The sequence below is a fragment of the Crotalus tigris genome, unplaced genomic scaffold, assembly GCF_016545835.1.
Source record: "Crotalus tigris isolate CLP2741 ecotype Arizona unplaced genomic scaffold, ASM1654583v1 scf7180000024461.2689607, whole genome shotgun sequence".
NCBI lineage: Eukaryota > Metazoa > Chordata > Lepidosauria > Squamata > Viperidae > Crotalus > Crotalus tigris.
Genome location: NW_024100631.1, coordinates 586,375 through 599,347, shown reverse-complemented (window position 1 = coordinate 599,347; position 12,973 = coordinate 586,375).

Genomic DNA, 12,973 nt, shown 5'->3' with positions numbered 1-12,973 from the left:
TTCCACTGGGAATAGAATAGAATAGAATAGAATAGAATAGAATAGAATAGAATAGAATAGAATAGAATAGAATAGAATAGAATAGAGTTAGAATAGAATAGAATAGAATAGAATAGAGAAAATATAGAACAGAACAGAATAGTATGGAACAGAACGGAATTTAGAATAGAATAGAATAGAATAGAATAGAATAGAATAGAATAGAATAGAATAGAATAGAATAGAATAGAATAGAATAGAATAAGGAATATGAAAAAGAATAGGATGGAATAGAATTAGATTAGAATAGAATAGAATAGAATAGAATAGAATAGAATAGAATAGAATAGAATAGAGAAAATATAGAACAGAACACAATAGAATGGAACAGAACGGAATTTAGACTAGACTAGACTAGACTAGACTAGACTAGACTAGAATAGAATAGAATAGAATAAGGAATATGAAAAAGAATAGAATGGAATAGAATTAGAATAGAATAGAATAGAATAGAATAGAATAGAATAGAATAGAATAGAATAGAATAGAATAGAATAGAATAGAATAGAATAGAGAAAATATAGAACAGAACACAATAGAATGGAACAGAACGGAATTTAGAATAGAACAGAATAGAATAGAATAGAATAGAATAGAATAGAATAGAATAGAATAGAATAGAATAGAATAGAGCAGGAAGGATCTTGGAGGTCTTCTAGTCCAGCCCCCTACTCAAGCAGGAGAACCTATATCATCTCAGACCAGTGACTCTCTAGCCTTCTTTTAAAAAATCTCCAGTGATGGAGCGTCCACGATTTCTGTGGGTAAGCTATTCTACTGTTCCATATATATAATTCTCTTTGTGGCATTGTGCCACCTGACATTCAGGCTTCTACTCTGGAGGCTAGAACACACTAAATAAATCCACTTCTTTCTGTACACCCACACCATTTTCTGACCTGAATTAACTTGGACTTGTGTATGTGTGTCTTATGTGCAAGCATGCTTTTAAAACCCGGTCACGTGCTCGTCAGAAATGAAAAGAAATGAGATTACGTGTGCCAAGAGCTCAACTCATACACTAAGCGGTAGCAAGTCAGCTAAAAGAGAGGTCCAAGCTAGAATTCAGTAGAAACTTCCTGACAATCAATGGGACGGCTTCCCGCCAGAAGTTGTGAGTGCTCCAACACTGCAGGTTTTCAAAAAGAGACTGGACAGCCATTTGTCCAGACCCTGCTATAGGGTGTCTTGCTTGAGCAGGGGGTTGGACTAGAAGACCTCCAAGATCCCTTTCAACTCCGATATTCTATGTTCTAATAATGGCTTATTCTATCCACTGCCTTTGCATGGGACTTGAATCTAGTTAGGAGCTGTCGCTAGAATTTGGTGCTAACTTGTGGGTAACATCACTGCTTACTGAGAATGGGAATAACTCCATATTACTAATAGGATCCACTCCTATTTTCTCAAACAACTTCATCCTTTGTAAGGCTGAAAAGAAATTTGTGCATTAATAATTCCTTCCCAATGGGCTCAGGAGTAGAGTTGGGGATCGTGAGAAGTAGACTTGCTTGCCTGTGGCTTCCTTTTTCAATGGTTTCAGTCTGAGAACATGGAGTATTGAATGGCTCCTCAGGAACATTAGAACTTGGGTAGATCCTCCATCTACAGAAGGTCAATTTTACAGTTCTCCAAAGAATTCTCAAAGGGATCTTGATTTTCCAAAGGAAGAGATTTTCTGTAGAAGCCGTGGTGGGAAAGTAGGTCTAGGGCAGGGGTAGGCAACCTTGACTCTTTTATGACTCGTGGACTTCAACTCCCAGCTATGCTGGCTCAGGAATTCTGGGAGTTGAAGTCCACGAGTCATAAAAGAGCCAAGGTTGCCTACCCCTGGTCTAGGGTCTAAGTGAAGAATTTCCAGAAAAAAAGCTGGGCACCTCCAACCTAAGCTGCTGTCCATGAGGTGAATGCTCAAATGGAGACAGATCAAACAGAATAACAGAGTTGGAAGGGACCTTGGAGGTCTTCTAGTCTAACCTCTTGCCCAAGCAGGAGACCCTATAGAGTTCAAGTATGTCCAGTCTCTTCTTGAACATCGCCAGTGATGGAGCACCCATGACCTGCTTCTGTACTTTGAAGAGAAAACATGACATCTCTGGAAGGAGAAGAGCAACTTGCAGGCCCTTATAGGTCCATCTTCTATAGGATAACCTTTCAGATCCATAAGAGTTTCGGGAAGTTTCCAGACATGGACATTTCGGGGAAGACCTGCTGCATTGACATCATTGCCCAAGCCCCATTCCTTTTTGTTTCCAGGAGCCCTTTTTTCCATCTCTGCCAAACAGCATGTTGATTTCTTTCTCAGATGTTTTCCCATCTGGGGATGTCAGAGGTGAGAACTCATTTAGCCAAATGTGTATTGCCGAGTCAAAATTTATTCCAGCTCTGTTCACATTCTGCCCATCAGGAAAATCCCATCTCTTGCCAAGCTTTTTGCTCTTTCGAATTTTAATTAAGGGGTCCAGTTAGGAGAAAAGCTAGCTCAGAAATCTGGGGCTGAGATAATAATATCTCGAAACGCACAGGTCCATCTCCGAGCTTCGGTGCAGCTTATGTTTTAATAATACCTTCTTGTTCCAGATATCCTCCTGAAAGCTCTGTAACTTCAGAATACTGATTTGCTTGCTTTATAAATTGCTTTTCTCATTGGAGAACATGCCTGCAAAGAGCCAGCCAGGGCTGGAATGGTCAAAGACGGATTGCGATTCAATTAACCCTCGCTAAATCAACCCCCCTGAGCTTTTACACTGCAGTTAAATTTAGTTCTTTTTTTTTTATTTTTAAATGGGTTTCCCCAACAGGAAATGAAGAGAGGTCTCCTAAAATCAAGCCCACCATTCTCCTTCCGTTGACTGAACGTACACAATCTGTGGTGTGGGGAATTTGAAATCGGATGCCTCTAGAAAGAAGTAAACACAAAGGAACTCCATCTTGGACGAAAGAAAACAACCCTGAGTCAAGGAGATGTCTGAATGTTTAAGGCAAGAAAGAGAGCAACAAAGATGATCAGGGGACTGGAGGCTAAAACATACGAAGAACGGTTGCTGGAATTGGATATGTCTAGTCTAATGAAGAGGAGGACTAGCGTTGACATGATAGCAGTCTTCCAATATCTCAGGGGCTGCCCCAAAGAAGAGGGAGTCAAGCTATTCTCCAACGTGCCTGAAGTCAAGACAAGAAGCAACGGATGGAAACTCATCAAGGGGAGAAGCAACCTGGAACTAAGGAGAAACTTCCTGAAAGTGAGAACAATTAACCAGTGGAACCACCTGCCTCCAGAAGCGGTGAATGCTCCAACGCTGGAGGTTCTTAAGAAGAGACTGGACAGCCATTTGTCCGAAATGGTATAGGGTTTCCTGCCTGAGCAGGGGGTTGGACTAGATGACCTCCAAGGTCCCTTCCAACTCTTGTTATTCTGTTACTCTCTGGGATTCTCATCAACTGTCCCTTCAGACAGGAAGGAAGGGAGGAACTGGAATGGGGAATGAATTCTTGGTTCCCAGCTCTGCATTTTATTTTATTTGTCATGGCTGAACACTTCCCGCTCGTCGTTGCAAGACGCGTTCGCATTAACCGTTCTGCGAAACAGATTTCTGGTGATTTGTCCTGGGAAGAGTTGATGATCTCATTTCACTCCGAGGTAAAGCAAAATTACTAAGCCGTCACTTCTGAATCGAAGGCGCATCGCTTCTCTTGAAGGGAGCAGGGGAATCAAAAGCAGAAAAGATGGCGAGAATTTCTAAGGGGAGAAGTTAAGACCAGAAGGCAAGTTCTGAATTTCACAGTGGCTCAGGCAGCTGAGAATTTGCCAAATTGTGACTTCCTTCCTTCCTTTCTTCTTTCTCCCTCCCTGCTTCCTTTCTTCCTTCTTTCCTTCCTTCCTCCCTCCCCCTCCTCCTCTTTCCCTTTTTTCTTCCTCCCTTCCTTCCTCCCTTCTTCCTTCTTTTCCTTCCCTCCCTCCTTCCTTCTTCCTTTCTTCCTTCTCTTTCCTTGCCTCCCTCCCTCCCTTCTTCCTCCCTCCCTCCCTTCTTCCTTTCTTCCTTCTTTCCTTTCCTCCCTCCTTCCTCCCTCCTTCCCCCATTCCTCTTCCTCCTCCCTCCCTTCTTCCTTTATTCCTTCCTTCTTTCCTTCCTTCCTTCTTTCCTTCCTTCCTCCCTCCCTCCTCCTCCCTCCCTTCCTTCTTCCTTTATTCCTTCCTTCTTCCTTCCTTCCTTCTTTCTTTCCTTGCCTCCCTCCCTCCCTTCTTCCTCTCTCCCTCCCTTCCTTCTTCCTTTCTTCCTTCCTTCTTTCCTTTCCTCCCTCCTTCCTCCTTCCCTTCCTTCTTCCTTTATTCCTTCCTTCTTTCCTTCCTTCCCCCTCCTCCTCCTCCCTCCCTTCTTCCTTCCTTCTTCCTTTCCTTGCCTCCCTCCCTCCCTTCTTCCTCTCTCCCTCCCTTCCTTCTTCCTTTCTTCCTTCCTTCTTTCCTTTCCTCCCTCCTCCCTCCCTCCCTCCCGCTCTTCCTCTTCCTCCTCTTCCCTCCCTCCCTCCCTCCCTCCTTTCTTTCTTACCAAGTTACATATATAATCTTACAAATGGGGGTGGTTCCGCTATCCCTACCTGCTATAATTATTTTTGACCCATCTCCCACTGTTTATCTCCCTATCAGTTGCAGGAAACACAAGCCTTGGCGTGTTTTCACTCCCTGGTGATCCACCTTCTCTCTTTTAGACATATCTTCTTACAGAAATTTCCAAAAGAGCACTAAAAGAGCAAAAGCATGCTCCAGACCCACATTTTTTTTAATCCAGCCTGCAATCAAACTTTTATTATTGTGTTCGGGCTCTTGTTGCCTTCAAGTTGAACCTTGATGACTCTTGCCAACAAAATCAATATCCACATAGGTTTTTTTATTATTACTACTACTATACTTTACTCGGTCAAGAAAGCAGCTGTGCTTTCTTCTGCTTCTTAAATAAAACACGACAGGTTCTTTAAGATGTTTTCTGCAGAGGTGTGTCAGGTAATCCAGATTTTATTATATAAAATAAAACTCTGACCATTTGCCCCGATGCGTGACATCCTTAACTTCTAAATGGAGAGCATTGACGAATCAGTGCTTAAAAACCACACTGTTCCAGTAACACTGTTCTTCTCACAGTTTCTTCAAACCGAGCCTGTAAAATAACACGTGGAATATATAGCTGGTAATTATTTCTTAGGTGACATCTCCATTTCCTGATCTCTGTCCCTGCAAAAAGAGAATTGCAAGACTTGCTTTTTTTTTTTTTTTTAAAGCCTGCTAAAAACTTACCTGGGTGGCTGGTGAAGATATCGTTTGATCTTAGAAGCTTAGAGGTTTAGGGTCTTGCAGGAAAGAGGGGACAGGGTTCCTCCCCCCCCCTTTTTTTTCTTTTTAAAGAAAAGCAAGGAATCCATAAGCAGGTCTCACGGTCTTCCATTTCTTTACTTTTTAGATTTTTGCCAAAGCGAGAGTCTGACTCTGCTGTGAAAAAAAATGGCCATTTCACGGGTGAATTTCAATCCTTGCAAAGCTGCCACACTGGACATTAGATCTGCTGGCAATGCAGTCATTTACCCCTACGGATGACTTGATTATGTGCCATCGAAGTGGTGTTGACTCTTAGTAATCGTCTACAGCAGTGGTTCTCAACCTGTGGGTCGGGACCCCATTTGGGGTCGAACGACCATTTCACGGGGGTCACCAAACAACGCAGTCCGCCATTTTTCCCCCTTTTCCTTAGCTGTGCTACTCCCTTTTATTCTATTGCAGTGTTTCTCAACCTGGACAATTTTAAGGCATGTGGACTTCAACTCCCAGAATTCAAAAATAAATTGGACAACCATTTGACCAGGATGATATAAGACAGGGCTTTTCAACCAGTGGCATGGGTACCACCTGTGGTACATTGGCACCTGGCAGGTGGTACGCGACCATCCTAGAAAAGTGGTAGTGGGGGAGGGGAATGAGCTGAACCGGTGGCAGCACCGCACAAGCCTGAGCGAGAGACGGCTGGAGCTGCAGGGCTGTCAGGGCTCAGCGGAAGAACCAGGATCAGCGCCAGGCTCCAGCTGATTGGTGCTTCTTTGGGGCTGTCAGGGCTCAGAGGAAGCGCCAGGATCAGCGCCAGACTCCAGCTGCAGCTCGGCGCTGATCCTGGTGCTTCTGCTGAGCCCTGAAGAAGCACCAATCAGCTAGAAAGCAGCACTGATCTTGGCGCTTCTGCTGAGCCCAGAAGAAGTACCGATCAGCTGGAATGTTGCAGCATCTCCAGGGTCTTGTGATTTACATTCAGATGCTTGGCAACTGATTCATATTTATGACGGTCACAGTGTCCCAGGGTCATGTGACGTGACCAAAACCTGCTGCAACCACCCAGCAGACCGGGGGAATAAAAACCAAACACCCCCCACCCCACCCCTGCTGCCAATCCTCAACAGAAATGCTCACAACAATGAAAACCTCGGACAGGAGGAAGAGCGCCGCCGGGCGGGCAGGCAGGTGTCTTGCTTGGCTTTGGCTTGGGGGGCACTTTTTTCAGTGCCTTTGTAACTTCGAACAGTCACTAAGCGAACTGTTGTAAGTCGAGGACTACCTGTACTTCATCACTTTTTTCCTTTTTGGGGGGGGGTCATCAAATTTTTGACCCCTTGCTAGGCGACTGGTGGCCCTCAGATGTTGCTGTATCCTAAAAGTGGTACAATGGGTGAAACGGTGGAAAAGCCCTGGTATAAGATCTCCTGCTTGAGCTGGGGGTTGGACTAGAAGCTGTCCAAGGTCCCTTGTAGCCCCATAATTCTACGCTCAGCGGTAACCTCTGTTGCTGGCAAAGATCTTCTTTCTTCTCTTTACAATCCTGAATCTGGGACCTGTGTTAAATTCTCTCTTTGGCTGCCTGCCTCCCTCTCCGTTCCCATGTTCTTCTCCCTTGCTGTAGATGCAGGTCCAATTAACCAAAAGCCACCTTGAATCTGGCCGCGATCATCAGCTCAAGGGGACAGAACGCTTTCATAGGCTCCGCCGACTTGAAACATCCCCTTTTGCCCCGGGGGGGGGGAAAAGCAAGCTTGCTGGGACAAGAAATACAGGCCACGAAAGGGCCTTGTGAACCTTTATTCTGAACACAGCCTCCCGCTTGGCAAAGCACAATAGCGCTTGTTCAGTCCGGAAGGCTTTCGAAGACCAGTCTAGGCTGTTAGATTCCACCATCCTCATTTAAAACACAGTTTTTTTTTTTTTTTAAACAAAAAGGCCGATCCACTTGGCAAAGAGCTCTGAGCTACCTACGGAATAATCTTTAGAAGACGCCATGGGAAATTATATTCATCAAGCTTCAGGGAGGGGAAAATGAGGATGATCTCTCTCTCCCCCTGCCCCCACCCCCAGTTTCCCATCACATGGTCTTCACACCCTGCTGATTCCTGGAACAGCCGTTGTTATGTTCTGTGTCTTTGTGTCTGCTGTCTTTTTGGCTTTGTTATCAAAGGAAAGAGATGAAGGACCTTCCCGTTTAGCCCTCTTGGCTTTGGATGGATTCACTCCAAATTAAAACGATTAAAAACACCTCCCCAGGCCAGCTGGAACCCTAGCTGCCTTCCAGATTAAAGGCGCAGGACTACAACTTCCCTTATCCTTCATAAGTTGAGGACTATCTGTACTCCGAAGCTTCTCCTGCGTTCTATGGATTCCAGACTCCCCGACCCAACATGGCTGATGCGTTCAGCCAAGGGGATCCAGCCGAGCTGCAGAAAATATACAAAAGGGCATGGGCTACTTTTAAGTAGGACGGATGAGAGCAATTTACATTCTGAGCATCTTCTTCGGAGGAGATAAATGCCATAAATACTGCCGAAAGAGGCCCACCCCTCCAGTGGCTTGTAAATGACACAGTACTAAAAAGGAGGCGAATGAAATTAAAATAAATAGCAAGAGAAAGAGAAAGAGGGCGAGGATAATCAAGACAAAAGCAAGGTTGGGATGTGTGTGCAAATTAAGCAAGCAGGAAGGTGGGCATGCTTATTTGCATACTTAAATATTGTCTTGATTAAGTCTAATGAACCAATTCTTACTGGGGTACTTGGTGCTGCTAAGCAGTGTTGGATATTAGCTCATGAATATTCAGATTTGGTTCTCAATTAGTTGACCAGCTCAAAGGTTATGGTAGCATTTTTCTCAATTATGCATCTTGGTGGCTGAAAGAGAGTAACCCATTTGAGGTTCGAGAGGAGAATTCTAGCTCCCATCCACAGGGTCATTAGAACATCTGAACATAGACGAGCAACAAAGATGATTAGGGGACTGGAGGCTAAAACATACGAAGAACAGTTGCGGGAATTGGGTATATTTAACTTAACAAAGAGAAGGACGAGAGGTGACATGATAGCAGTCTTCCAATATTTGAGGGGCTGCCCCAAAGAAGAGGGGGTCAAGCTGTTCTCCAAAGCACCTGAAGGCAGGACAAGAAGCAATGAATGAAAACTAATCAAGGAGAGAAATAATCTAGAATTAAGGTGGAATTTCCTGACAAAACAATCAGTGGAATAACTTCCCTCCAGAAGCTGTGGATGCTCCATCACTGGAGATCTTCAAGAAGAGACTGGACAGCCATTTATCTGCAATGATATAGGGTTTCCTGCCTAAGTAGGGGGTTGGACTAGTTGACCTCCACGGTCCCTTCCAACTCTTATTCTGTATATGAATAAGGTATCTTTCCAAAACCACAGCTAAAACAAACCATTACGCATTGTACAAACCTATGGTCTAATCATGGATCCATTTAGCTAAATAGCTGGGCTGGTGATCCAGAATCTTTCTTATTTGCAAATGCTGGAATATAATTCTATTGACTAAGAGTTCTCTCTACTCTTCAATTATCCTCAACCCTCACTGAGATAATCCTCATTGGTCTCATAGATAAGTGATTTTTTTTTTCTTATTGATCATGGCTTGATACAAGGAGTAAAAAAAAAAAACAACATAAGTAGATTCAACCAAGCCTAATTAAAAAAAAAATAGTTCTGTTACTTGTTGGTTACATTCATACAATCTGTACTGTTGACTGAATGAATTGATTTCTGGATTGGCTTCCTACAGTACTCTGGATTATTGTATTTTTATGTACTCATTGCTTGTCCCTGTTAATACAGTCTCTAAGTCTCTGGCAGCTTAAAAAATGGATTAACCAATCAATCAATCAATCCTTATTCTTAGAAAACCAGACAGTTATAACGGGGCATTCCAGTTAAACGTTTGCTGATCAAATTTTTTTAAAAAGGTAAGTTAGGTGGGAATGGAGCTGGGGGCAGTGGCATCCACCTCTACCAACTAATTGATTGGTTGTGCCCCCCAGGGGAACCATTTTGTGAGAGCACCCGCAAGTTGTTCTTATATTCCCCCAGCCATTGAGCAATGCTTGGCTGGAGAATGAGCTGGCTGCAATTTTGCCTGCTTCTCCACATCCTTTGGGTTTTTACACTGATGAATTGTGCTCTCCAAATGTGCAACTTCCAGAGGGTAGCAAGAAAAAAAATCAAAGGTTACACCGTATTGACCAGTGGCTAGTTAATTACCTTGCAAATGAGTTAGAGAAGGCTTTTAAGTAGTTAAGTCTATCGCTGGCACCTCTGAATTATTGACCCAAATAATAGCAATTAGAGGAAAGGCAGGGCGTTCGATCCAATTGTAATTAAGATCAACCAGGTGAGGAACTCTGAGAGCAAAATCAAACCTGTAATCTAGTACTAACTGGAGGGGTGATTAATTATGAGAGGAGGATAGGGAGGAAAAAATGGATTCTATTGGTCCAGTTTTGGTCCAAGTTCCTCTCAAAGGTTTAAGAAAAGGGCTCTTTGGAAGATTCAACCTAGAGCCAAGGAGAAATTTTCTGACAGTCACCTAATCAGTGAAACAATTTGCCTTCAGAAGTTGTGAGTTCTCCAACCCTGGAAGTTTTTAACAAGAGAGTAGACAGCTATTTCTTTGCAACACTGTTCGAGCAGGGTTGTTGGTCTTCAAGACCGCCCAGGTCCCTTCCAAACATTTATAATAATAATAATAAAGTTGGAAGGGACCTTGGAGGTCATTTAGTCCAACCCCCTGCTCAGGCAGGAAACCCTATCCCATTTCAGACAAATGGTTGTCCAGTCTCTTCTTAAAAACTTCCAGTGTTGGAGCATTCACCACTTCTGGAGGCAGGTTGTTCCACTGGTTAATTGTTCTCACTGTCAAGAAGTTTCTCCTTAGTTCTAGGTTGCTTCTCTCTTTGGATAGTTTCCATCCGTTGCTTCTTGTCCTGCCTTCTGGTGCCTTGGAGAATAGCTTGACTCCCTGTTCTTTGGGGCAGCCCCTGAGATATTGGAAGACTGCTATCCTGTCCCCCCTCGTCCTTCTCTTCATTAAACTAGACATACCCAATTCCAGCAACCGTTCCTTATATGTTTTAGCCTCCAGTCCCCTGATCATCTTTGTTGCTCTTCTCTGCACTCTTTCTAGAGTCTCAGCATCTTTTTTGCATCGCAGTGACCAAAACTGGACGCAGTATTCCAAGTGTGGCCTTACCAAGGCCTTGTAAAGTGGTATTAATACTTCACCTGATCTTGATTCTATCCCTCTGTTAATGCAGCCTAGAATTGTGTTGGCTTTTTTGGCAGCTGCAGCACACGGCTGGCTCCTATTTAATTTTATTCTATGTTCTAAGAAGCGTTTATACTACATGGACTCTGGCTTTCATTTTGCTTCTATAACTGATGTTGCCCAGTTGGGTAATGAAACATCTGCAAGAAATCAACCAAGCTCAGTGAGCACCAAGGACCCCTAAATTCAACCCTGAGCTGCAAATATATTTTTTTCTGAAAGGATCCACGTATCGAGATAAAACAAGCATTATCTCGCCTTTCATAAAGTTATGTGGTGAGTCCATTTCTCTTTTGCTATTCCCCCCTCGACCTATTTTTCTTCATTTGGACTCTGAAGCCCTCCAGAGCAGTTTGACCAACAGCCCTTCTGTTCAGGAAACTCAGTCAGTCTCCAGCCCTGGTTTAACCATCGCGGAACCCTTTGCAAATGGCCTTATCGTGGTTCATCTTCCGCTGTGATAAATTGAGCCATTCTAGTTCCCTCGTGTGGTAAGCATTTAGGAAAAATAAAAGGGTCCTTTTTTTTTTAAAGAGCACTCAAGACTATTAAACACAAGACGTATCTCTTACTTGCTAAACCAAAATGGAATGTTTAACCAGCAAATGATTATTTTGACGGCATCCATCTCTGTGCATTGACATTCTAATGTTGCTTTAGGGGTAAGCCTGTCAATTATTTTAGAAAAAGTAATTCCTTGTCTTCCAAGAGGAATAAAAACTCTAATAAAGAATATTTATAGAGCGGCATTTTTTTTATTTTTTTATTTGGTCTCCAACAGTGGCTGCTTCAGACATTTGCAGTTGCTCCTTACTGTAACTAAAAATGGCACTTCCTAAAACACTTGCAATTCATTTTCGGAGATGCGCTGACAATTAACTTTTGCCAACGTACCACTTAGATGGCAGTGAAAAATTACAGTTACATCACTCTTTTTCCTCTTTTCTACCATCAGCAAAAAGGACAAGCAGCCAAGTTTGCAGAACAGTGGAATTTGCATTAATTTAGAAAGCAAAATCTCAATAGAAATGATAGAATCACTCACATTTTGGGGGGGTTTGGACCTGATTCATTGACAACCAAAGAGAGATTTTCTAAGCAGCAGGACAAAATTCCACTTGGTGAGTTTGTTTGTCTCTCTCTTGTCTGTCCATCTAACACCATCCTAATGCAGAACAAAACGGTGTGTTCCTTCAAACAGAGTGGATGGAAAGAGAAAAGAGAAAGGAAAGAGAAGCATCGAATAAAGCAAAGCATAATTGTGATATGTTGGAACCGCTTACAACTCTACATACTGGCCTACATGGAGAAGAAAACAGATCAAGAAAGCTGGTGGATCTATCAATCTGTCTGCCTATCATCTATCTATATCTATCAATCATCTATCATCTATCATATCTATCTATCTATCTATCTATCTATCTAATCTATTTATCTTCTATCTACTATCTATCCATCTATCTTCTATCTTTCATCTATCTGCTATCATCTATCTATCTTCTATCTATGTAGCGATATTATCGAGCTATCTATCAATATATAAATATAGATGTTTCAGTATAGATCAGACATGTCAAGCATAAGGCCTGGGGGCCAAATGCGGCCCGTGAAGTGGTTTCATGTGGCCCATGAAGCCATCCTGGAAAGAGTGAGGGAACGGCCCCTGCTGCCTTAACCCTGGCCCAGGCCAGCCAGGAGCCAATGTACAATTTTGTGGTGGCCATCTATGCTGAAACGCATTCAGTCTTAGCTCCACAAGGCTGTCCAGAAACCGCGAGGAACCAACCTCTGTTGCGTCAGCCCCGCCCCCTGGGTGCATGCTGGGGAGGTGTCACCTTTTGTGAGGAATGAAGAAATGGACCATGCCTTGGCGCTTGCCCTAGTCCCACCCCCTTCACCAGAGACCCTCAGATTTGTCCCATTCCTGCCCAGGCCCCCACAGGCACCCTTGATGCAAACGATGTAGAGCTGGCCATGCCCACCCAGTAGGCCACACCGACTCCATCCACGCCCACCCAGTAGGCCACACCCCCCAGCCCCCCCCAGGGCAACCGCAATGCTGATGCGGCCCTCAATGAAATTGAGTTTGACACCCCTGATATAAATAATACACACATACACACACACACACATACACACACAAACACAAACACACACAAACACACTCGCCTGCCAAGGATCCAGTGCTTTTGTGGCTCTTTTGAATCTGGGGCAATCTAATTGGGTACAATTTTAAAAAGAGTTGGGATAAAATTGGATGGAAATTTGCGCTTGTCCAGACTTTGCAGTGATCTTCCCTTTCAG